Source organism: Sus scrofa, chromosome 3 (genome assembly GCF_054392235.1).
Source record: "Sus scrofa isolate SSC_HxYL_T2T_F1_AM1 chromosome 3, Sscrofa_HxYL_maternal_Yorkshire_Landrace_v2.0, whole genome shotgun sequence".
In the NCBI taxonomy this organism is placed as follows: domain Eukaryota; kingdom Metazoa; phylum Chordata; class Mammalia; order Artiodactyla; family Suidae; genus Sus; species Sus scrofa.
This window is the reverse complement of record NC_139385.1, coordinates 107988869-108011351: the sequence shown is the minus strand read 5'-3', so window position 1 is coordinate 108011351 and position 22483 is coordinate 107988869. Positions and strand designations below refer to the sequence as shown.

At 39.4% G+C, this 22483-nt stretch overlaps 1 protein-coding gene, 1 long non-coding RNA gene and 1 other non-coding gene across 17 annotated transcripts in view; 2 read left to right on the top strand and 1 right to left on the bottom strand.

The window, feature by feature from the left end:
• Positions 1 to 22483, bottom strand: part of LOC146404833 (uncharacterized) — a 1439763-nt gene that overhangs the window by 380199 nt on the left and 1037081 nt on the right. The window lies entirely within an intron of this gene.
• The window catches only part of CAMKMT (calmodulin-lysine N-methyltransferase), a 406172-nt gene that overhangs the window by 273145 nt on the left and 110544 nt on the right, over positions 1 to 22483 (top strand). The gene's annotated exons all lie outside the window — the stretch shown is intronic.
• On the top strand, positions 10035 to 10094 carry LOC146404839 (U7 small nuclear RNA). Its single transcript, XR_014842635.1, has one exon. It is a non-coding gene; the product is annotated as a U7 small nuclear RNA (small nuclear RNA).

The following is a 22483-nucleotide window of genomic DNA, read 5'->3' as shown; positions in this document are numbered from 1 at the left end:
GGTAGGGTGCTGGAGTTCCCTTGTGGCACAGTGGGTTAGGGATCTGGTGTCACTTCAGCAGCTCAGGTCACCACTGTGGTGCAGGTTTGATCCCTGGCCAGGGTAGTTCTATGTGCCAACGGTGTGGCAAAAAAAAAAAAAAAAAAAAAAAAAATGGACAGGGTACTTCAAAAATTTTATTTCTTCTTGTGTTAGTTTTGACAGTTGTGTCTTACAAGGAATTTTTACATTTCTGTTTTTTCCCCACATTTTCTTATTAATAATCTTCACTTATTACCCTTTTAATGTCTGTAGGATCTATAGGCAATGTCTCCTATTTCATTCCCAACATTTGTATTTTATCTCTTTTTTTTTTTTTCTTCTTGAGCCATCCACCTAGAGGTTTATCAATTGTATTGATCTTTTCAAAGAACTGGCTTTTGATTTCATTGATTTTCTCTATTGTTTATCTCTTTTCTATTTCATTGCTTTCATCTTTTATCTTATTATTTCCTTATTTCTAATTGCTTTGGTTTTAATGTGCTTTTCTTTTGCTAGCTTCCAAAAGTGAGAGCTTAGGTCACTAATGTTAAACTTTTTTTTTTCTAATGTAAGTATTCAGAGCTGCAAATTTCCTTCCTAAGCACTATGCACACAACACATTTTCATATATTTTAAGTATTCAGTTCAAAATATTTTTAACTTAATGAATTGTATTACCTTTATAGGTGTACAACAATCAGCACAAATTTTAAGGCATTTCCATCCCAAACCCTCAGTGCATCCCCCCAGCTCCCAACCTGCCTCATTTGGAAACCATAAGTTTTTCAAAGTCTGTGAGTCAGTACCTGTTCTTCAAAGAAGTTCATTGTGTCCTTTTTTTAGATTCCGCATGTAAGTGATAGCATTTGATGTTAATGTCTCATTGTCTGACTGACTCCACTTAGCACGATAATTTCTAGGTCCGTCCATGTTGCTACAAATGCCGTTCTTTCTTTCCTTTTAATGGCTAAGTAATATTCTATTGTGTACATATACAACATCTTCTTTATCCACTCCTCTGTCGATGGACATTTAGGTTGTTTCCATGTCTTGGCTATTGCAAATAGTGCTGCAGTGAACATTGGAGTACATGTGTCTTTATGAGTCATGGTTTTCTCTGGATAGGTGCCCAGGAGTGTATGGAGATTCCTCAGAAAACTAAAAATAGATCTGAGCTTCTACGTAATATAATTTCCTTTCACTTGAAGACCTTCTTTAATCATTTTTTATTATGCAGGTTGGCTGGCAGTCACTTCTGTCATCTTTAGTTTGTCAGGAAAAGGCTTTTTTTTTCTTCATATTGAAGTTTCTTTTAACTGGACATAGAATTTTAGGTTAATGGCATTTTTTCTTTTAACATTTTTCTCTGGATAAAGACTTTTTGATAGCTTTTTTCCTTTAACATTTTAAAGATGTCATTTTGTTGTTCCCTGGTTTGTATTATTTCTGATGAGAAAGTGGTGATTCTTATCCTTGTTCTTCTGAATATATTATGTCTTTTTGGAGGGGAGGGCTGATTTATAGATTTTCTCTTTATTACTGTTTTTCAGTAATTTGATGATGATGTGCCTTAATGTGACTTTTTTTGTAATTATCTTACTTAGGGCTTGCTGACCTCATATACCTTCGGGTTTATAATTTTCATCTAATTTTGGACTTATTATTTCTTAGAACATATTTCTCTCCCTAGTCCTTTTGGAGGCTTCAATTTTGTGTATGTTAGACTACTTGAGATTGTCCTACACATCACTGAAGCTCTGTTCAGTATTTTTCATCTCTTTTCTCTCTTTCCTTCAATTTGGTGAGTTTCTATTCCTATTACCAATCTTTCCAGCCAGTGACTTATCCTATATTAAGCCTCATTTGGTGGATTTTAAAAATCTTAGATGCAGTATATTTTTAGCTTTAAAAGTTCATTTGGGACCTGACCCCCTTGCTGTACAGTGGGAAAAAAAAAGTTCATTTGGTTCTTTTTTTTATAGTTTCCATTTTTCTCATTATTTTATGTTTTCCTTTAATCCTTGAATATGTTTGTAGTATCAATTTATGACTCCATGCTCTGCTAAATCCATTATCTTATTTCTGGGTCTGTTTCTATTGATCAGATTTTCTTCTGTTTTTGATCCCTTTTTTTTCTTCTTTACAAGTCTAGTAAGTTTTTGAGGATGTAAGATGTTATGGATATTACACTGTTGAAAGTCTGAATTTTGTTTTCTTTTAGTAGAATCAGTCAAGTTGCTTGTCGATTCTTTCAAGGCTTGTTTTTGTTTTTAAACTTTGTTGGGGCATGTCTAGAGTAGCCTTTACTTTCTAGCTAGTTAAGCCCAACTACTAAGGTCTTACATTTCAGGATTTTCACTGAATGCTTCCATTACTTAATGATCTCTCTCTACTATGCCTAGGTGAACTGGAACATCTCCCAGCATGGCATACTTTGCCCAGCCTCATCGAATCACTATGGAATTGCAGCTTAATGCTCAGGCAAAGATTCAAGGAGAGCTTTATACAAATTTCTGAACCTCTGCTTATGCATGGCTTCATCCTCTTTGGTATTCTGTCCTGCAAATTCCAGCCGCCTCAGACTCCCCTAATTCCATCCCTTCCTCCTAAACTCAGCAAGTCATCTATGCTCTGCTTGGAGTGATCTTAAGACTCACTGGATTTTTTTCCCTTCTGGAGATCATAATCCTGTGCTACCTGTTGCCCAGTAGCTGAAAGCAGTGGTTTTATCTATTTAATCTAGGGGTTTTTTTGTGTTTTTTTTGTTTGTTTGTTTGCTTTTTAGAGCTGCATTTAGAACATATGGCAGTTCCTAGGCTAGGGGTTGAATCAGAGCTACAGCCGCTGGCCTACACCACAGCCACAGCAACGCAGGATCTGAGCCGCATCTGCCACCTACACCACAGCTCATGGCAACGCCAGATCCTTAACCCACTGAACAAGGCCAGGGATCGAACCCACATCCTCATGGGTACTAGTTGGGTTTTTTATAGTTGGAAGTCAAGTCTGGTACCTATTTTCAATCATCATCAGAAACAGAAGTATTTTAGTGCCTTTTAAAGATGAGTAATTATTTAGAAATTCACTTATATATCATCCCACAGTGTTTACTAAGAACCTGCAAAGTACTAAGTACATGCCAGGATTTGAGGATTGAAATGAACATTAGAGAAGTAAACATGTATTTGTTTGTTGACAATAATAATTGTTGAGGCCAGTGTGCCTACCTCTTGCTCCATTTTACCCAACCTATCTCAAACAACTGAGGTAACATCACATCTCTCTAGAAACAGAAGCTGAGGACGTGCTCTGTTGAGTCCAGCTGGCAGTAGATAAGAGTAGTACTCCACAAGTTGACAGGTATTTTCAGCGGGCAAGGGGGGAAATCGAGTATTTGACAAGTACCTGACACACTGTGGCTGAGCTGGCCTAAGGCCGATGGGTGTTTGCTAAAACCAAAATGGGCCCTGGCCAGGGACACCTGTAGAACGGTTAATGGCAGTCATTTAGCTGTCAATCATTTTTCGGTTCAAATTATTTTAAAATACTTTGTTAGTTCAGAATGTGTTTGCTTAAGTCATTTGAGTAGTAATACTTTTCTCCAGGAGGCAATTAGGTATTCTTCATTTTACAGCTCTTGCATAATAGCTAGGAAAACTGCAATTGCACAAGCAAAGTGCAGATAAACACCAGATTATCATATTAAAGCATTAATCTGTCAGAAGAATTTTTTTTCACTGAATGCTTTTTGGTTTTTTATTATCTATATTTTTTAAAAATCAGGATTTTCCCAATGTTAGTTTTGTTTTAAATCATTCAGATCTCCATTTTCATTAGGAAACTAGTCTTTTCTCTACCCCCTCCACACATATTAACTTCAGCCTAAAATAGCAGATTTCCCTTTTAAATATTTAAAATATATGTAAGCTGTTTAATTCCTTTTCTGAGCTATTCGGTCGTCTCTTTACTTTAAGATGTTTTAGCAAAAGTAGACCTCTTCCTACTTCAGATTTGACCACAGTGTTGAGATGTCTATTAGCAATCCTAAACCCAGAATGACAGGGGTTATTTAAAATATACTGTCTCTGTTTATTTACAGAGTTTCTTTTGTATTTGAGAAACCACCAGATTACAGTGTTCTTAAATTTACATATGTACCTGCTGTGTTTGTATATGCTACTGTATCTACTTTCTCTTCAACTATGGTTTCATCTCCCAAAAGACAGAAACCCTGTCTTGAATGTCTTTCGGCATTCAAGCCAGTGTTGTGAAAGTCAGGCTAGCAGTCAATATTGTTCAATTTCTATTTAAAATGGGGATGTTTTGTCCCAAGATTTGAGGAGAAGAATCCACAGAACTCCCCCATGAAATCTAAAAGGCTGTCTTTCTAGTATTGTGTTCATTATCCCAGGTTAAAAACAGGGGGAAGGAAACTAAAGTAACTCCAGTATGCCATGAGAAGTTACTGAGAAGCCAAAAATCTTGCCATCTGCTTCCTATGAAAGCTTTTCTAATAAGAACCCAAGGCAAAACTCTGTGCACTTCTTCTAGTTCCTTATAGATAGAATGTTTATTATCTTTCCAATGGAGCTAAAGCCTCTTAAGAGAAAGGAAATTCTCCTCTAAGATAAAATTGTAGGGGACAATATAATTTGTGATTTTCCTCTTTAAAAAAAAAATTGCAGAGGCTCTTAGTGTGACCACTTGTTTGTCAACCGCGTAGTTCCTCCCAGGAGAGATGTTGTTTGGTTCACAAGGAAAGAGGAGACATGTTCCACTCTTCCCAATACCGTGTGATCAGTTGCCTCTGCCATTCCCTGACCTTGGCCCCCTCTGGCGCATATGGTCCCTAGAGAAGCCTTGCACAGCCAGTTTTGCGTTTTCTTGGCTGACAGAGGGGTAGAAGGAACACTTGCAAGACCAAGCCCCCAGGTGGTGGAGCTTTCTTCTGGGTTGTCTGAACTGCCAAATTAGCTGCCCAAATGGTTTGTTCTATGGCAGGTTTCATCTTTTCATGATATCCTGAATTACATTTATTTGTGCTTCGGCTTTTTGACTTGGAAGGAACAAGGCCCAAGAAAACTAACCAAGACTGGTCCTTTGATATTCAAGAAATATTCCAATCAGGAGTTCCCGTTGTGGCTCAGCAGTTAACGTACCCAGCTGGCATCCATGAGGACTCGGGTTCAATCCCTGGCCTCGCTCAGTGGATTAAGGATCTGACGTTGCTGTGAGCTGGGGTGTAGGTTGCAGATGTGGCTCAGATCCCCCATTGCTGTGGCTCTGGCATAGGCAAGTGGCTACAGCTCCAAATGGACCCCTAGCCTGTGAACCTCCATGTGTCATGGGTATGGCCCTAAAAGACAAAAAGACAAAAAAAAAAGGACAAAGAAATATTCCAATCAAAACTAGATAGATTGGGCGATATTCCCAAAGCCAACTTGGAATATTAACAAAGCTAATTAAGGTCAGGCTATTTATCGTGTTCATCTGAACTTCCAGTGTGTTGATTAAGGTAGTGGATATAACTAGTTTATGGTTTGCCTTTGCACAAACAGCAGTATCATCTCAGATTTTCCAGGGATTTTTATTCTGTTCTCATGGACGGTTTAACATAGCGGTTAAAAGCGCAAACGCTTCTGCTAGAATGCATGGGTTTAAATTGCAACTCTGCCAATTTCTAACTGGGTAGACTTGGGCAAATTGCTTAATCTCTGTGCTTCAGTTTTGTCATCTATAAAATGGGGGTAATAATGGTACTTAACTTCATAAGATTGTAGTGGGTTATGACAAATGACTTGATAAATATAAATAGAATAGTGCCTGGTACGTAGAAAGTGCTGTACAAATGTAGTTGTAGCGGCGCGATGGCTTATGTAGGATACACATCGTTAGGATAACTTTCAACATCAGCTCCTGTCTTGTGTGGTTGAATATTTGGATATAATGGTAGCCTTAATCCCCCTGTTTAACTCTACCCTGTTGGTTAATCCTGTGTGGGGAAGGCAGATCACATGAATGTAAGCTTAGTTTTTCTATTTGTAGTCAGTCAACCCTCAATAATCCAGATGGAGATTACCCATGTTGAGGACTGTCCATGGAGGTATTTCAGTTCTGGGCTATTTACTCTGTTCATCCTGTTTCTAAAGGGCACATCATTTAATAGAAGTTGATTGGGTGCAAGAGGGATAGAAGTTAATGTTTTGAATCATCCAAGGACACCAGGATGACTTAAAAACTTATTTATAAATATATGTAAGATGGAAACAAAATCATAGAAAATATGAAAATATTTAGAATTTGATGTTTCAGATTCTCTGAATAGCTATCCCCCAGGCCAGCTTAGTGGACCCAGGGATTAGATGTGATTTTACTGCAGTCTTGACTTTTCACCTGTGGGAGGCCGCTACGAAGTCCCTACTGAGCATCCATTTAACTCCTGTTTGAAAACTGAGCTTTCCTTGTGGAATATACATCCCTCCACTTAATACCTGGGTTTTGAATATTCACATTAAGCAACAGACAACTTGAAAGTCATTTTACTATTGATGTGTCATCGAATAGATAATATGACTATATGACTATCAATAAGATGACTTTTGGTAAAATGGAATAAAAAAAGAACTTTAAATAGAACCATCCTAATGGAAGTGATCAGTGGTTCTTAATACTTTTAACACGTGTGTAACAATGTAATACAAAGAAATGTCTTCTATGATTTCATTCCCATTTTATGTAGAATTTTGTTTTAGAAAGTACTGTTTGGAGTATCTGAGAGCCTGAACTCCTCTGCCTATTTCACCTCCAGGTACAAAACGTAAGCCTGGCTTCACATCCTGGCTTTGCCACTTAGTAAGTAGCTCAAAGCCTGGGGCAAGTCACCTAACTTCTGTACACCTCAGTTTCCTCGTGTGTAAAATGGAGATTCCATCCACGAAGAAGTGCTGTGAGACCTAAATGTCTTAAAGCACGTAGTGCAGTGCCTGCCTGTCAGCAAAGTTAGTTGCTGCTATTTTGACTCCTACTAATAGTTTATTGTCCAGCACAGGTTTTTGTCCCTAACAGAGTCACTGTGAAGCACTGTACGGAGGGCAGAGTCCACTCCTCTGGTAATCATATTGAAAGGATTAGAGATACTTCGAATTGTCCCTTAATATCGCAGTGTTCGTCTGTCGGCCATGTGCTTCCCTGAAATTTCTGAGCATACTCAACTCATTGCGCTTTGTGGAATAATTAGTTCCATTCTAATTAAGCCTCTTCTATGTGCTGTAAACCTGACATGGAGTGACCAAGGCCGCTTGTTCTAGCTTCATGGAGTGATGCCTTGCCCCTTCTTTTCATGTTTTAGATTTGGTGAACCTGTCATTGTTGACCTTGAAACACACTGATAGTGATTTTTGTAAATCTCAGCTGCCTCCTTTATCACACGCATTACCTTCTAAACCTTAAAGAATCTTCCAGGTAATGGTATAAAAATATAAATATCTTTTTAAATATTTATATTTTTCCATCTTTAAGATCCCACTCAAAAGTAAAGCAGTAGTTATTTCTCTATCTTCGTTTCTAATTATTCTGGATTTTAGCATGGGTTATTCATGCCTGCCTACACTCTCTTTTTTTTTTTCTTTTTATGTCTGCACCTGTGGCATATGGAAGTTTCCAGGCTAGGGGTCAAATTGGAGCTGCCACTGTAGGCCTACACCACAGCCACAGCAACACTGGATGTGAGCCTCATCTGTGACCTATGTGGCAGCTTGCAGCAATGCCAGATCCTTAACCCCCTGAGTGAAGCCAGGGATTGAACCTATTACCTCATGGACACTATGTCAAGTTCTTAACCCACTGAGCCACAATAGGAACTCCACCTACATTCTTTTTCTAGTGTTATCTTTTTAAATTTCTTTCAAAGAATTATAAGCAAATGAACCTTCCTGGCATCTGCTGAGCTATCCTTACCCATCTTGCCAGCTGGCATTCTCAAATTTGGGTGAAAGACTTTTCTGGCCTACTATTAAGGGTTTGTGTTGTTTCCAGACCTCTTACTTGAATCAGTGGTATTTTATCATAAACACATGGTATATTGCTGGTGACACACTATTTTGTATTTTTTTGCCTCCTATAATACAAAAATAATTAATGGAACATCTTTATAAGGGAAGATACTTTTACCTTTGTTGGCTAAAAATCATCTGGAGCACCAGCCTGATAAATGCATGGGTAGTATAGGCAGGCTCAGGAAGAGATGAGAACAAACCCAACGGCTAAGCAAAGAATGGGCAGGGAGAAAATAGTGATGTCGAGGAAATAGAGGCTCATCTGGTGGAAGGGAATAAAGGGCCCTTTGAATTGTCTGAAGTGCTTGCTAGTGGCACTGGTGGCATAAGGCAGCTGTGTTGAGTCTAAGCTGAGTGTCTTCCTGATCTGTTTCCTGGGGCTGAAAAGGGTTCAGGGCTTTCATCCACATTTATTATAATTTAGGGAATGAGTATGATCTAGGTATTTGAAGAGAGGACTGGTCGTCAGGAAGTGTCCCTTCTGCTTCCCTGCATTGTGTGTCTGAGGATGTGTATGACTTCGTAAGCAGTCTCTGATCTTCTCTTTACACAAATTCTCTTGTTTGTGAAATAAGGCATGCCCGGATCAAGGTGTTGGCAAGCCTGATGATGTGTCTGAACTACTCTGGCGGAGGATTGCGGGGGCGGGGATGGGGTGCCCTTGGGTCCAGTCTTCCCAGACCACAAAAGGAAGTGACATGCTGGGACCCAGCTGCATTGAGGTGCAGGGAAGGTTTGGTAAAGATTTCATCCAGTGCATGAAACAGTTAATTTTTCTTTGAATAACAGAACACACAATTACCCATGGATGACTCTCAAGCACAAGGCTCATGTTGAGTGTCTGCTGTGTTCATGGCATGGTTGTCAGCCTAATGGGTCATAAGATAAGAAAACCTAATCCCTATTCTGAAAGAACTGACAGTAAAATGGCAGAAAACAAATACCTAAAACACTATGGATGTAAATAACTATTAGTATAGCAGTCAACAAATATCCTACTATGTTACTTTTGTTCAGCATCTGTCATACTTTTCAAAGAATGTCCAATTAAATTATTTCCCATGACTATATTGAAGGTGCTCTTTCATTTAATTTGCAAACTTTAGGCTATTTAATAATTTCTAGAAAATACCAGTGAAAATAAGACACTTCAGCCAGTCAGATAGATTTGGGGGCACTGTATAGGACATGGAGAGGGTAAGAAATAAGGGAGTTCAATTCATTCAACTTACTAGAAAGTCAGACATGTTATAAAACAGTTGAAAACACAAGAGGAGATATATAATTATATACTAATGTAAGGGATGGACTATATTGGAGTCATTCAAAGGAGAGGAATATTGGTATGAGCTAGAGAAGTGAGGGAGGGCTTGATGGAGGAAAAAGAGCTTAAACCGGTTCTTAAAAGATGAGTAGGAGCTAGATGGGCAGAGAGCTTTCAAGCTGAAGGAAATAATACCTAACTTGTAAAATTGTCTTAGAACAATTAAAAAGCCAACTTTTTAAAACACTCAATCTTTTTTTTTTTTTTTTTTTTTTTTTTTTTTTTTTTTTTTTTGTCCCTTTAGGGCTGCACCCGCGACATATGAAAGTTCCCAAATTAGGTAGGGGTCGAATCGGAGCCACTGGCCTACACCACAGCCACAGCAACCCCAGATCTGGGCCCCAGTGGAAACTCCAAAATACCCTGCGACATACACCACAGCTCACGGCAATACTGGATCTTAAACCCACTGTTCAAGGCAGGGTTTGAACCCACGTCCTCATGGGTATTAACAGCTGAGCCATGACAGGCACTCCAAAATACTCATTTATTACCTAGTGGGAAGGAGTGAAATATTTCCAAAGGAATTTAGGAATTACAAAAATTGCAGAAATTTTCTATATATTTCTCAGAAAAAAAGTAAATAGCCTTCTATTTAAAAGTAACCTTTAACCATTATGTGTGATTAAGAAATGTAGTGTTACAGCTTTTTTAGAATATGTCTAACAGGTTTTCTGGTCAGCACCAGAACCCTTTCCCCCACTCCCACCCGCCCCCTCCAAAAAGAGAAATATTGCTGTATTTGAATATCACTGTATCTCTGCAGTTACACCGTTCCCCTGAACTTGAAAAGATATTAATATTGTACCTGAGATCAGTTAACATTTCTATATTAGGTTATATATTAGGTAGCTATGATGGATATGAATGCAATGTGATAAAGTGACACAGTGTTGAGATGGCGATATTGATGAAACAACATCTCTGCGCATTGCAGGCGAGCTGTAGCAATTCTCTCAGTGATCACTTCCTGTGACAAAAGATAGTGGCCTCATATTTGTTCACTTTAAGTCAAAGCATAAATGTAGGCAGAGATGTTTTTAACTAACACGACGATGATCGTCTGTGTGCCATCATTTAATTGTTCATAGAGATCAAATTGTACTAGTGCAGAGGAATTTGAATCCAATCTCGAGCTGTCAGTGAGAATGTCAGTCATCTCAGTAAATCGCCCCCTTAGTGTCATCATGTATAATTCTTTAATTTTAGGCCTGAGAAACTCTGAAAGAAATATTGTGTAAAATGTACCAAAGAGAACCATCCTGTGTAAATCACTCTATGTAGTTTTTGGAAATAAAAATGGACCCTGTGACACATAAAAGTTGATCTTATCAAGGTACTGAGAGTGGTAACCATTAACTAGGCTGGTGTGTTCTTTAAAAAATTATTACATGTTTTTTGAATTATGCATTTAATTTAACCTATCTTAACACATGGAAGTTTTGATGTAGTTTCCTTTCTCAATCAATTCCAAAGAGTCAACGTGATTATCAAAGCTGAAAAGGCTTTTTGTATTTTCTTCAAATGTTGAAGCCATGTATGTGAACAACAAGGCTGATGAATTTGCTGTTTTATTTAGTTGACATTTTAATTCAAAATGTAAACTGAAGTTTCTTTTCATTTCTTTGCACTATTAATATTATTGTGTTTTTGGTTAGCTAGGGTAAAACTGTTCACTGGTGTCATTTTTGATAATTAGCCTTTTATATCTTGGGGTTTTTGGTAAGCAAATAAATATTTTAAATGTAATTGGTGCAATTACTGTATGTGCATTGAATAACTTTATATTGAGCTTCATGTCATGTCACATTTTTATGCTAGTAGGTTTTTTATGATTTTTTTAATTGTATGTGGTAGTCTTCTGAAATATATAATTACCAGCTCAGCCCTGAGTTGGAGAAGCAAGAGTTCTGTCGTTCTCTCAGACAGACTTGTATTGAAAGATATAGAAAAGCTTGCTTTCTTCTACCATTCTTTCCTCATCCATAAAAGTAGTTTGTGTCTGAATGTTAATGTTATTTTTACATCTTGTGCAACCCCAGCATCGTATTTTTCTAGTAGGAGTGCAAGCAAACAGCCCAAGCTTAGTCCAGATCTGGTTTTATAGAAGCTAGAAGGTTGGGGGAGGGATGGAAGGTGGGGGTAGTTAGGAGGCCAGGGGTAAACACTGAGGGAAACAAAAGCAATGTAAACATTAGCTAAACATGAACTTTTACACCTGCTCCTGCCTTCATGGAGTCATCCAGCATGGTGAGAAGCTTTGAGATGGCAGATCTACGCAGAATGCCACCAGGCAGCACATTCAGGCCTCATATGAATCGCAGCAGAGAGACACGGGGCAAAGGTTTAGGGTAAAGATGAGCACAAGGAGGAGGAGAAAGTAGCAGAGCCCTGGGCTCCAGGAGGTTCAGGAGAGGTTTTAGAATCACTGGACAGAAAAGAACTCAAACAAAACCAAAAATGAGTGGGGTAAGGGTCTCATTAACAAAATCCATTAGCAAACAAGGACAAGACTAAAAGGAGTTAAATTGTAGAACGAATGGAAAAGATGAAAAACCTCTGGACTCCTGACTAATCCGCTTTGAAAGAGCCGGGAGACCAGCTGTGATGAAGGATAGTATCTTACCAAAAGGCCAGAAAAAGAAATTACCTTTGCTCAGTGTCAAACTATTCTGTTCTATACCATTGTAAACATTAGAGCAACACTTATGACCATTATAACCCTACATGTGTTCCCCCTGCATGCCTAAGAATTTTTCTACTTTAAAAAGGAGGTTGAGAATCAGACTGAGAAGAAAACTGATTGTAGAACAGTTAGAGGGTGTCATGCTGGTGAGCATCAATTGTGATATTATTCTCTGTTTAAATTATGATGAAATCATTGGAGGCATCAGAGCAAAAAGTAAATTGTGGGGAAGCTATTAACAGTTTAGCATTTCCAGCTTATGTGAGAATATGGATTCCATCTACCAAAGGGAGTCGTTCAGCAGAGAGAGGATATGCACAGCAATATCAGAGACATCAGCTTTGTTTCCTGTGTGCCTATAGTTAGACATTGCTAGAAGAGTTTTTGGGTATTTTTTAAATTATATCTGATTCACCATGTTGTGCCAGTTTTTGCTGTACGGCAAAGTGACTCAGTCATGCATATATACATTCTTTTTCTCATCTCCCCCATCATGTTCTAGCCCAAGAGACTGGACACAGTTCCCTGTGCTGTGCAGCAGGACCTCATTGCTTGTCCATTCTAAATGTAATAGTTTGAGTCTACTAGCTGCAAACTCCCGGTTAGAGGTTGTTTGGTTTTTTTTTTTTTTAATTAAATTCTATGATGTTTCAAAATCACCTGCGTAAAATGGCTACTTCACCTGTCTCACAATCTTGCAGAAAAATGAGGGGCTGAGAAATAGAGAAACATCAATAAATTTCTTACAAATCCTTCTAGTGGTTTGGAAGCTGAGTCAGTACTGACTTCAATAAAGCCCAGTAAATCACTCAAAATGTCCACTAGCTGGACGTAGGAAGTCCTCCCTCAAATCTCTGCACTCTGTACTGAGATGAACATTTGCCCAGCCTGCTCTGTCAGCTAGCCTGGAACACCTTCCCAGGAGAAACTTTCTACCTTTTTTTCTACAACGATAGGATTTCACTAATCTATCACTTATGATAATTTGGAGTACTGCATATTCAAATTATTATAAAGAAAATCAAAACCAAGTGCCAAGTGAGAAGCCAGAGACTTTTGAGAGACTGGATTATCAGGGAAGGTGTATTGGGCTTTTGAAAGACCTGCATATCATCTCCTATTGGCCAACTATACAGACTGGTTAATATTTTAGAGGAAGGAAGGATGGGAACCAATGGGTCTGTGCTATTCTCCTACTGGAAGGTGAAATTCACATGACAAGACTTAGGGAAAATATCTTTCCTGGCTACTTTTCTTACAAACGGTGTATTTTTAAAATGTGCCTTGAATTCTCCTATAGTGCTTAATTGCACTTGAAAAGCTCATCTATGGCATTCCCATCGTGGCTCAGCTGTAACAAATTGGACTAGTATCCATGAGGACGCAGGTTGGATCCCTGGCCTCGCTCAGTGGGTTAAGGATCCAGCGTTGCCACAAGGCTGTATTGTAAGTCATAGACGCAGCTTGGATGCAGCATTGCTGTGGCTGTGGTGTGGGTTGGCAGCTGCAGCTCTGATTCGCCCCCTAGCCTGGGAACTTCTATGTGCCACAGGTGTGGCCCTAAAAAAAGAAAGAAAGAAAGAAAAGCTCATCTACACATATCATATCACCACTCCATGCCTCTTACTGTAAAAGGGAATGATATTTTGCCATTGGATTTTAGGTCAGGAGGATTATCACAGCTTTTACTTTCTATCAAGAGCTTGAGCTTTGGGGTCAAGCAGACCTGGTGTGAGTCTTAGAGCTGCATTTTACAAGCAGATCTGACCTTGGACAAACAGTCTCTCAGAGCTCTGCAGTCCTCATCTATCCAAAGTAGAAAATAAATACTAACTCAAAACACTGTGTAGAGTGTTAAACTAAATGGTAATATATGTAAGTACCTAACACAGTGGCTGACTCGAAAGATAGTACTTTTTCTTTCTTCCTTTTCATTCACTCCACAGACATTATCGAGCACCTACTCAGTGGAAAACATTGTGCAAGACACAGAACATGGGAAAGAGCACATACTTCAGCTCCCTAGGAACTCACAATGCAGTGTGAAAAATGGTGCGGCCAAGTGCATACAATAGCCCAAGTGAACAGAAAGGAGTGTGCAATTTCCTTTGCTTGGGAAAACTAGGGGAGACCACTCTGAGATGATGTACAGGCTGGGCTTGTAAGGGGTGTATAGTGGGAAAGAAAGGCATCTCCGGCAAAGACTTGGACTTAGGAAAGATCAATTCAGTTGGGGTTAAAGGATCCGGTTGAGAGAAGGAGTAGCATAGAATGTATCCGAAAAGAGGTGTTGGTGCCTCGTGTGCCATGGGTGTTCAGAGACATGACATAGTAATCTATACTTAGATATCTCCCCCCATCAGCCATGGAGAGGACGGGTGACAAGTAAGCCCCACCGGAGGGCTGCTGGTGAGGAGGCACTCACCCTCGTCCTACCAACAGAGGCTGAGGCCCGAGTAAAGCAGGGGTGATGAGAGTGAGAAGAGGATGGATGGGCGGGAGTCTCAGAGGCAGAGCCTGTGGGGCGTGGTGTCTGGTTAGGTATGATTAGGTGAGGAGATGAGGGTCAGAGATGATAGCAGCTTGGTGGATGGAGATACCATTCATTTAGAAAGAGACTGTAGAAGTCTGTGTGTGAAGTGTGTATGAAATAAGTTCAGTTTGGGGCCATTTCCAGTTGAGGCATTCAGGAGACACGGATGGAGATGTCTTAGAAGCATTTGGATGCTCTTGGTCTGGGGCTGGCAGCTTAGCTGATGCATTACTGGCCCTCGCTGATAAATTGATTGCAGTCAAATCTTTGGACTGGATGTCCTCACTCAGGAAAAGGATGGAGAGTGAGAAAGATGGGGTCCTGGGAAGCACACTGAGGGGGCCAGCAGAGAAAGAAAAGCAGACTGACATGGTAGCACTTAAGGTGAGATGAGAATCAGAATTTTTTCAGAAATATAGGAGCGAGGGAGAGAGCCAGAGCAAGCGCTTAGGCTAGGAGTATAAAGCACTGTCGAGTGCTGCAAATAATTTGAGGGGAAAGAAGACCAAAAGACAGTCATAGCATTAAGTAACTGAGAAGTCACTGGTGATCTTAAGAAGAGCCATTTAATGCAGAGGTGAAGGTAGAAAGCATTTCTTTGAGTGAATTAGAAGGGGAGGCAGACATTAGCTGAGCCTTTATGAATCATCTTTTTTTCGACTTTTTAGGGCTGCACCTGCGGCATATGGAGGTTCCCAGGCTAGGGGTTGAATCAGAGTTGTAGCTGCTGGCCTACACCACAGCCACAGGAATGCCAGATCTGAGCCGCATCTGTGGCCTACATCACAGCTCATGGCAACACCAGATCCTTAACCCACTGAGCAAGGCCAGGGATTGAACCTGTGTCCTCATGGATACTAGTCAGCTTCATTTCCACTGAGCCACAATGGGAATTCTGAGTCATCTTTTTAAAAATCTCTAAGAAATCATGGAACATGGAAGAGGTACCCCAACACTGAAAATGAGCAAATGCCTTCTCATTTTTTTTTTCTTTTTTTTTTTTTCTTTTTTTTTTTTGGCCATGACACAGCATGTAGAAGTTCCCCAGCCAGTGATCAAACCCGAGGTGCTGTAGTGGCAATGCCATTTCCCTAACCTGCTGAGCCACCAGGGAACTCTGCCTTCTCAATTTTTGACAGCTAATGCACGCTTAAGCTTCATGGCCCCTCCCAGGGCCTTAGAAGGGGCCCATGCATGTGGAGGGTCATGAAGCTTGAGCGTCACGATCCTCACGGTAAATCCATCTCTATCTGAGAGAAAAGCAAGGACTGGATGAGGAAAGTTAGGTGAAAGCACATTCATGCTATGCGACTGTTAAAAAGAGTGAAGTAAATCTTGTATGTATAAATGAAGTAAATCTGGACATGAAAGGGCATTCATGACATATTATTCAGTGAAAAACCTAGTTTTAGAGCATTGTCTATGGTATAATCCCACATAAAAAAGAAATGTGTACACACACATGCACATACATACACACATATAAAATACATACATAAATTCTATTTTTGGTTAGATTTGACAGAAAAAGCTGTGGAAAGTCCACCTAATTTTAGCAACTGTGACTCTTGAAGAGTAGCAATTGGAGACTGGAGTTTGGTGAGGGGGAGACTTTCATATTAACTTCTCACACTTACATATCACTTTAATTTTTTGTGAATAAATGCATGATTCTTTTGTTAATTTTCACAAAATATAAAATTTAAAATCTTATATGAGGAATAAGTTAAACTATTTAGCTTATATAAACCCTGTCTCAAGGAAAACATAATGGTATTCTTCAGATACTTAAAGGGTGGCCACTGAAAGAGATTAGATTTGTTCTGAAAGATATCGAAGTGCAGAAATAGGACCAGTGGTTTCAAGAAAGAGAAATTTTTGAAACTATAAAAAGTTAAAAACATGGATGGAATTGGAGGGCTTTATGCTAAGTGAAATAAGTCAGACAAAGACAAATACTATATGGTACCACGTACACGTGGAATCTAAAAAATACAAAAACTGGAGTTCCCATCGTGGCACAGTGGAAACAAATCCATCTAGGAACCATGAAGTTGCAGGTTCGATCTCTGGCCTCACTCAGTGGGTTAAGGATCTGGCATTGCCATGAGCTGTGGTGTAGGTCGCAGGTGCGGCTTGGATCTGGCATTGCTGTGACTGTTGTGTAGGCCGGCGGCTACAGCTCCAATTAGATCCCTAGCCTGGGAACCTCCATATGCTGCGGATGCAGCCCTAAAAAGACAAAAGACAAAAAAAAAAAAAAGTAATGTATAAAAAATACAAAAACTAGCTAATGTAACAATAAAGGAGCAGACTCATAGAGACCAAAATAGTAATTACCATTGGGGGAGGGGAACAATATGGAGAGGAGAGTAGGAGGCACAAACTATTGAGTATAAGGCTCATGAGGAATAGAGCCAATATTTTGTAATAACTGTAAGAGGAAAGTAACTTTTAAAATTGTATAAAAATTTTAAAAATATTTTTAAAGACCAGACACAGCAAGCCCGGAATCATTTTAAATGTCATCAGGTTTTAAAAGGCTGTTCACAACTGTACTTTTTGTGTGGCATGGTTTTGGTCGTGCTTGGCCCCTTTGTTAGAAGTGGATCTTTCAGCCTCACTTGTAAGCATTTGGAGTCACCCCGCTTGACACACTATGTGTCAGAGTTCAGAGCAAGGCTGCATCATCACTTCCGAACCTTGGGTGTGTTCCTTATTCTTTCTAGGTCTCAGCTTTCATTCTGTGAAAAGCCGTAATCAAACTAATGCTTTGTAAGCATTGTTATCTTCAAGGTGGAGTTGGGGTTGTTTCATATCTTCCGCCTCCACAATCTCCATCAGATCACTCCCCTGGAGCACCCCCAAATAAATATACTATCTAAATGAAAAAATGTAGACCAGCTAGGTGAATACAGCTTTCAGACAAGTACTTTATTCATCCACTTCTAACCAAATTGCTACTTTATAAACCCTTTCTTTATAAAAAGTCATCTAGAGCCACCGCTGCCTCAGAAGGTTGTTGGGGGAATTCAGTGAGATAATTAATATAAGACTTAGCACAGTGCCTAACACAGAGTAAATATTCAGTGAAATAAAAATTATATACCCACATGTAGCCCACTAAATCAAAATGTTATCATAAATGAGATGGCATGTTAAAGAATCTGGGGGTACATCTGTTTTCCCTTCAGTAAGTGGAAAAAAATGGTTTGAGGATTAAAAGCCTGGTACCTTCTTGGTGCTCTTGGACCTCATTTCTTTTCAGTTTTCCTGTCCTGGAGGGTCAGGGACTTTTCTCATTCCTCTGTTCATTTGACAGTCATTTACTGAGTACCTGCTGAGTTCCAGGTTCAATCCCATATGCTGGTAGTACTAAGATGAAAAACTAAAGGTTCTGTGCACAGGGAGCTCCTAGTCAGAGGGAGAACTCGGTTTAGATAATTGCAATATGATGTCATTCGGGTTAAAATTAAAGGTGCGTAAATGATATTCGTAGAGAAAGAAAGTGTAAGGAAGTCTGTCTGAAGAGCCAGAGAAAGCATCATAAAAGAGAAAACACCTGAACTGGAGCTTGAAGGGAGAGCAGGACTCTGCTGGGGACAATCCTCTGTCATAGGATGGATGCAGACACTACTTGATGTTTGCTGTGAGATTTTCCATGACCATTTATAAAACTGAAATGACCTAAGTTTGATTTCTCTTTTCGCAACATTTGGTTGTAGTAACAGAAGACCCAACATGGAATTTTTTTTTTTTTTTTTTTTTTTTTTTTGGCTTTTTAAGGAAGCACCCACAGCATGTGGAAGTTCCTAGGCTAGGGGTCAAATTGGAGTTGTAGCTGCCAGCCTACACCATGGCCACAACAATGCCAGATCCAGGCCACATCCGTGACCTATACCACAGCTCATGGCCGTGCTGGATCCTTAACCCACTGAGTGAGACCAGGGATTGAACCTGTGTCCTCATGGATACTAGTCTGGTTCATTACTGCTGAGGTGCAACGGGAACTCCCCAACACACAATAGTTTAAACAAGCTAGAGCTGTATCTAATGACACAGGCTTCATCAGTCTTCCTGCTCCACCATCCTTCTCACATGGCTTTCATTCTCAGTGTCAAAAGGGCAACTGTACCTTCAGTCAAGGCCATCTCCTCGAGAGGCTTTGTGGTTCTATGAGGAAGGCAAGTCCTTCCCCTAAATCTTACACTTATATCCTTCACAACCACCAGGAACTGTGAGGGAGGCTGAAAAGTTATATAACTTTGGAGGAAGAAGATCAGGAAAAAGGAGAGCGTGAATAGGCTTGGGCAATCTACAGTGACTACCAAAACAAGATATATAACTTTTTCCTTAGCAGGTAATAATTTGTTCTTATTTCTTTATAGTGGTTGCCATTTGCATTGGTTTCCTGGAGCTACTGTAACAAGTACCACAAACTGGATTACTTAAAACAATAGAAATGTATTGTCTCACCATTCTGGAGGCTAAAAATCCTATGTCCTATGTCACGGTGTCAGCAGCACCTTCTAAGACCTGTGGGGAATGCTTCTTGCCTCCTTGTAGCTTTTGCTGGTTTGTCTGCAGTATCTGGTGTGCTTTGGTTATGCTTAGCTGCATAACTCGTCTCTGCCTTTGTCCTTGAACGAAGTTCTCCAAGTTCCCCTTGTGTCTCTGTCTTCACGTGGCCAGTCATATTGGATTATTGCATTCCTATTCCACCTCACTCTAGTATGATTTCATCGAACCTAACTAATTACATCTGCAGTGACTCTATGCTGAAGAGGTATTGGGAGTTAGGGCTTAACATATCCTTTTTTGGTCATGGGGGATATAATTTAATTTATAACACCATGACTTTGCACTTGGTGTGTAAATAACAAATACTGTGTTTCCAAATTACCTTTCTTTATACTTAGGTTTTGTAGACAACTTTTAAAAGCCTTATTTTTATTTCTAGTTAAATTCCAGTTGTATTAGGGTAATTATTTTATTCCTAGTTCATTCCAGTTTTGTAGTTAACATAATTCCTACTTTTCCTAAAAATATTTCAAAAATAATTAAGAAAAATTCCTAATTATTTAAAAAATAATTCCTATTTATTTTGACTATAGAAAAATGAAAGGCTATTTGATACATAGTGTTGAAATAACTGGTTACCAATTTAAGGAATAATTTTTTAACCCATACCTAATACCATATACTAAAAACATGTACAAGTATGTTAAATGAATTACAGTTGATAGAACTGCAGAAAAACAGAGAATCTGGTCTTTTGAATATTTGTGTGGCTATAAGAAACAGTAGAAATTATAAAAGATCCATAAGTTCTAACTATATAAAAATGTAAGGCTTTTTGTGCAAGAAAAACTCTGTGGGGAAATAATAGATTGGGGAGGGTTACAAAAAATAATTCAGACAATAAATAGTCTGTTACATGAAAAATTCATGTAACTGTTAAGACCCCAACAGATAGATGGCCAAAAGATGTGACCAGACGATGTATTAAATCACCATATACTGTTAAGCAAACATGGGAAAATATTTAGTAATCATTAAAAAGTGCAATTTAAACTGCAATGTCACTGATAAACCATTGCTGATGGTAATGTAAGTTGATACAGTGTCCTTGCTTTTTTTGTTGTTCTTGTTTTTTAGGGCCGGAGCCGCGGCACATGGAGGTTCCTAGGCTGGGATCGAAGGGTCGAATCGGAGCTACTGCTGCCGGCCTACACCACAGCCACAGCAATGAGGGATCAGAGCCACATCTGCCTGATCCTTAACCCACTGAGCAAGGCCAGGGATCAAACCCACATCCTCATGGGTCCTAGTCAGGTTTGATAACCGCTGAGCCACGACGGGAACTCCTGATACAGTGTCTTTGAAAAGCATTTGCAAACAACATCCAGAGTTATAAAAATGTTTATAGCGTCTGTATTTTTGGGAATTTAGCTTAAGTAAATAGTCCCTAAAGAAGGAAAAACTGTGCTTAAAACATTATTAATTAATTTTATGCAGATATTTATTGCTGAATCACTCATAATAGCGAAGACTTGGGAGCCTCTGGTTGTCTGACAGTAGAGGAGTGGGTGACTGAATTATGGTGCATCCTTTTGTTGGAATATGCAGCCATCAAAAAGCATAATAATGAAGACTTATGGCAACATAAAGACATACTTATGTTTTAAGTTACATTTGTTTTTAAAGTGCTGTGTATGATTGCAACAATGTAAAATCAAAAAGCATGCATATGGGAAAAGTCAGCAACAATGACATCGTAGAATGTGCTAGAGACGTTAGGGGACATGGAATTGGGTTAAGACGATATGTGTCTTTTTTCCATCATTTTCCAAATTTTATCATTTAAAGTATTTTAATGCATATTTAATTTACTATTTGGTTTAAAATGCTCATGTACTTCTTGCATGTTAATGAAACCATTAGGAGGTAAGGAAAATTTAATGAGCTTTCTGGGGAAAAATTTTGCTCACAGTAGTTATTGTAAATCACACTGGATGTTTTTCTTTCATAAATAAGTCTTGTACTAAATGGTAGGATTACTCTGAGAGGAGAAAGTGACATTTGAAGAGAGCCTTTTAATATAGTATGTGTGCATCGCATGATTCATGGTGATGTTTTTGACTGGTGAAGTAATTATTTTAATCCCGTCTCATCATTCACTTTAGTTTTGGTTTTGTGGTTGAGATTTAAAAGCCATACTTTCAAAGAAAATAACTTAGCCTTAGGCTGGAGAAAAATAGTTTTACTTTCACCATGACAAATGATCTCTTCTGACTTTGTAGTTAAAACTTAATTGTGTGGATTTAATGCCGGTGATCAATGCAGCTGACATTATTTTAGCAATCTCTTTATTTGCATTCTTATAAAGAAGACTTGCTCCTCCCTTCTCAGAGGCCGAATTTATAAGAAGTGTAAAAACATGATCATTTGCTCTGTTCCTGGTTCCTGGTGAGGTGTACCTAGCGTATTCTCTGGCTTGCTGGGCTGCCCAGTGTCCCTAAGGGAACACAGGCAGCCGACTCTCTTTGGGGGTGTGAGAAATAACCAGGGATGACAGCCCCTTTGGGCTACCCACTGCCCGGGCTTGATTAGATTATGCCTCTATGGTTGACTAGGCTTTGAATTCACTAGTCTGAATTCACTACCTGAAGATGAAAGTCAGTGGTAATGCATCTCACCGCCTCCCAAAATAATATGCACACGCACACATACACACACACTTGCATACACGTGCACACAGGCTTAGTGCCAAACAACCAACTTATATCCTTGGGAGAAAAGGAGTCTGGTGGAGTGGGTGTGGGAGTGATGATGGAGAGAAGTTAATCCCTGTCTCCAAAGTAAAGACCAGACAATGGGGATCCATGCGAAGCAGTGCTGGACAATTGACATCTACTGGCTCCCTAGTGAAACACAGCCTGCCCTCAGTTATTCAGGGGCTGATCATCCAAAGTGTGGATTATCCAGGCCATATGCTTCTCCTCCTTTGCCATCTGGCTGATTGCCAGCTTCCCTTCTCACTAACAGAGAAAATACTCAGAAACACCTCAGTCCATGTCTGCCAAACTTTTCTGTTACCTATATCGAACCCTCTCTTTAAGCTTAGTTAGTGCACATTTTGGTCAAATCTGGTCACTTGGCATATTCTGATTCCTCACAGAATACATTGGTTCATTTCTAGTGTACAGGCTTGGGCTTATTGATCCTTGCCTCATAATAGTCCTTTAGTCATCTCTTGGATAGATGATTTATCACTTCAGCTAGCTAGTGAGCTCCTTTAAAGCAAGAGCATCTCCTCTGCCTTTCACATCCTCTTCAGCTGGCTCAGAGAGCGCCTCTTCATA